This window comes from Hordeum vulgare, chromosome 7H (assembly GCF_904849725.1).
Source record: "Hordeum vulgare subsp. vulgare chromosome 7H, MorexV3_pseudomolecules_assembly, whole genome shotgun sequence".
NCBI lineage: Eukaryota > Viridiplantae > Streptophyta > Magnoliopsida > Poales > Poaceae > Hordeum > Hordeum vulgare.
Window position 1 is genome coordinate 432,564,670 of NC_058524.1, and position 4,360 is coordinate 432,569,029.

The 4,360-nt window shown below is 45.6% G+C and overlaps 1 pseudogene; it reads left to right on the forward strand.

Moving 5' to 3' along the window:
* Positions 1–1,506: 1,506 nt before the first annotated feature.
* LOC123412135 lies at positions 1,507–3,353 on the forward strand (annotated as a pseudogene).
* Positions 3,354–4,360: the final 1,007 nt, after the last annotated feature.

Genomic DNA, 4,360 nt, shown 5'->3' on the forward strand with positions numbered 1-4,360 from the left:
GCTACCTTTCTCTTACTTGTTACTATCGTTACTTGTCACTTGTTACGAATTATCTTGCTAGAAAATTATCTATCACTCTTACACATAGCACTTGCAGAGAATACCTTGCTGAAAACTTCATATCATTTCCTTCTGATCCTCGTTGGGTTCGGCACTCTTCCTTATCGAAAGAACTACGATTGACCCCCTATACTTGTGGGTCATCAAGACTCTTTTCTGGCGCCATTGTCCAAGAGTGAAGTGCCTTTGGTATGTGGAAATTGGTAAGGAAACATTTTCGGTATGTGCCAAAAATTACTGTTGCTTGTTACTATGGACGGTCACCCTTTGAGTGGCTTGTTCGGGGCATCTTCGCCTCTAACACAAGTTGAAAAAGTTACTCCTCAACCTAGTGAACCTACTAAAAATATCTATTATGAGATACCTTTGGGTATGCTAGAGAAACTGATAGCTAGTCCTTATGATGGTACAACTCATCCTGATTATCACCGATGTATGCCGATAATGTATGTGGACTATTTAAGCTTGCATGTTTACGTGGAGAAAAAGTCAAGAAGAAAATGTTCCCTTTATCTTTGGAGGGAAAGGCATTGATGTGGTATAGATCATTGGGTGATATTAGATCATGGGACTGGAATTGCTTGAAGATGGAATTTCATCACAAGTTTTATCCTGTGCATCTAGTTCATCGTGATCAGAATTTTATTTATAATTGCTGGCGTGGTGAAGGAGAAAGCATTTGTCAATCTTAGGGGAGGCTTAAATCTATGATTGTAACACCCTGGTTTTCGCTCCCTGTTTTTTCTTTGCGGGATTTGACTCCCGTCTTTTTCCTTGGTGTTATCGGATTTCTCTAGATCTTGGGTATGTGAAGATGGTCATCTAGCCTTGCCTTACCTATCCAACCAGAGATTCTCTTCAGTCCAACCTTGCCACCTAGGATCTATTCTCAGGGTTTTGCCGTCAAAACCCTACCTTCCGAGTTCTCGGAAGGGAAACACTAATCCTTCGAGTTACAAAGAAACCTCAACTTCCTTTGATCTTTTGACTCCCAATTCTTTCCCAGTGATCAACCTTCATCCATAAACCCTGGATATGCAAAAATATTGCCAAGTCATTTGCAATATTTTATATTTATAATTAATTCCTTTTTCTGTCATTTAAAGGAATTAAATCCATGAAAATATCTATCAATTTCCAGAGTTCATGAAAACTTGTGGACATATTCTTTGTGATCATATTGATCTCCCATAAAAGTATTGGCCATAATTAATTAGGAGAAACTGCATGTTCCTATTTAATGCCAATATTGCATTTATGGCACTTTCTAAAGGAACTACCATCTTGGTAGCCAGGAAAAATCCCAAATAAATTGTGGAGCTTCTCATATCCATATATTCCCCATTTCCACCAAGAACCCAAGTTTCATAGTTCAAATTTTGAGCACAACATCAATTTGCAGATTCTGTCCACTTGGGCAAGTTGCAAAGGAAGTGCTATATTCCTATATCTATTTGAGATGAAACTTTTCATGGTGGTTAATATTGATAAATCCTTCATGGAAACCAAAAATAAGCTAAATCCCTGTATCAATCTTTTCCCAGCAATTTTCCTAAGTTTCTGTCCCCTTTGGAGCACTGTGAAGGAAGTACCATTCCTACTTATGCAAATGGTATTAAATTTTTACAGTGCCTCCATATGACTAAATTATTAGTCTCCACCAAATTTGGGCCATTTTCATCTAGCAATATGACCCCTGCATCCTCATTTCCAAATCTGGCCAGTATACCAAGTTGCAAAGGAAGTACCATCTAGAGTTGCTTGTTTGAGCTGAAACTTCGCCATGTTAGTCACCTTAGTAGATTGTTAATCCCTGCCCAAGATCTTGACAATAGGTGCACTATGGTGGCCACATGACAGCACAAACAGGTTGCTGTTGGCAACTATTTGACCTTGGCCCAGTCACCTCAGACCCCTCTAGAGCTAGTAAGCCACATAGATTAGCTCAGGGATACTTGGTGATCACCCTAGACGCACTTTGGCATCAAGTGCGGTGTGGCAATGCGGTGGCCACATGGTGACCACGTGCAGAGCATGCCAAGACCGTGCCCTGTGCTCCGTACGCTCAGAGAGCTCGTTTCCAGCGAGCTCTGGCTTGTCTCGGAGCGCCGGTGAGCTCTCTATCATGCGCGTGAACCCTCCAGATCCATATCCCCCTTGTCTTCTTGCCGCGAACGGCTGTGCCGATCACCAGATCGCCGCGACGACAGTGAGCTTCTCACAGCTCCGTTCCCCATCAAGGAGCTTCTTCCCACGGCTATATAAGGAGCATGCCCGAGCCCTCCCCTCATCAGCAAGCCCTAGCCCCCTCCCTCGAGCCCCGGAGTTCTATCTCCCCATCAATGGCGGAAGGCGGCCGCCGGACCTCCGTGGCAAATTCGGCCCGTAGCCCTCCCCCTCTCTCCCTACGCCCTGTGTGGAGCTGCACCAAGGCCAGTGGATCCGCCTCCATTTCCATCCCCTCCGGGAAGCCCTGCCTGCACGGCGCCCCTGCATCGCCTCTGTCACCGCGGCCTGCCCCATGGCGCCGGCGGTGTGGTCCACCCCGAGCAGCCCCGCGGCTACCAATGGACACGGTGAGGGACGACAGAGCATGTGCGCCCTCCGGTCGGCCCGCTCGGGCGGCGAGGCGACGGCCAGGCCTACGGTCGGAGCCCACCCTCGTCTCTCTGTCGCGGTGGATAAGAAGAAAGGAGGAGGCGAGAGGAGATGAGGCGGGGCCCGCGTGTCAGCTGGAGAGAGAGAGTCAACCCGGGCCCTGAGTCAGATTAAGTGGAAGCGTATTTCCTGTTTTACGATTTCGTTTCAGTGAAAGCGCAAACTATTGCGGCTTCGCCCGGAAATACGTTTTCACTTCCCGAAAGCGTAGTTCTTGGAATACACTTTCTGTTTTATCCCCGGGGACCTATTTGTAGAGTTATGTTTTATAGATTGGTCCCTGAACTTCAGCTGGCTATATCTCCGTGACCGTGACTCCGATTCAGGTGAAACCAACACCCACGTCTTTGTCCCGTCGAGTCCGTTCCGATGGTATCATTTCATAATGTTTTCACTTCCTGAAAATGACCATTTTGCCCTTGCCTCCAATCACCCCCCTCCGAGAGAGAACAGTTTCCGGTGATCCTTTCCGCGGACTCTCTGCACTTCTTCCCGAAGTATTCTTCGACCCCAGGCAAGCCGATCATCTGACATATGACCTAAAGCATTGCTCTGTGTTATTTTGCGTGTTTAATTAATGATATGCTTGTGCTAGAAATAATTAAACTTCTGCCATTTCAAAATTATCATTTACATTACCTGCTACTGCTCATCTTATCATTGCATTAATGACTTGTCATGATATTATTAAATAATTATGTTGTTATCATTCTTAGCTACTCCTATCTCAAGTTATTGTGATAAACAACCATGCTTGTGAAATACTGGCTAAGACTAAATCTAGTCGGTTGATCTAGGGTCACCTGTCTGGGCTTATTCGTGCATCCACATTTGCCGGTATGGGACGGCCTAGACTTGGTCTGATCGCGTGCTCTTTCACCGGTACCTCCAAAGAGGGAGGATTAGGCACACGCGCTATCCTGATCAGGTAGGCAGTGATAACCCTCTGAGCCCAGTTGAGTTGTTTTGTGCGCACGTCCCCGTTTGGGGTAGTTTAGTTTGGCCACGACGGCGGAAGGTGTCAAGAGGACACAGGGCCATCCAGGGTGGGACTCCGGGGGAGGATGAATGCCGATGGTACGATGGAAGAGTCACAGGTCAGGCAGGTTTCGTTGAAGCAACGCTGGTCCACCCGAATGGGATCACGAGGCCAGGTGCTTCATGGTGCGGGTAAAGTGTGCAACCTCTATAGAGTGTCAAATCTATTCGAATAGCCGCATCCACGGTATTGGACAGCCTGTCCACACCTCAATAGGTAGTCAACTATATCAGTGATAATAATGATGGAAGAACTCGTCTTGTGCAGACATCAGAAGATCTTAGGAATATGACATGTTAGCCATGGGATGGCTATGAGATGAGTGGTCGGATGACCACATGAGTTGGATTGCATATGGATCAGATTCAGATTGGATCGTGAGGATATTCGGAGTATAACTCATTTACTTAATATGCTTTACCCTATCATATCTACTTTAGTAGTTATCTTGCTCGTTAATCCTGTTATAACATGATAATTAATATTAGTAGATAGGATTGCTAGGTCATGATGATTAATATTGGTCTAAATGCATGCTTGAATGCCATGGATTGCTTTGCTTAGTGTATATGTTAGTTTGGTTTGCTTGGGAATACATTCAAA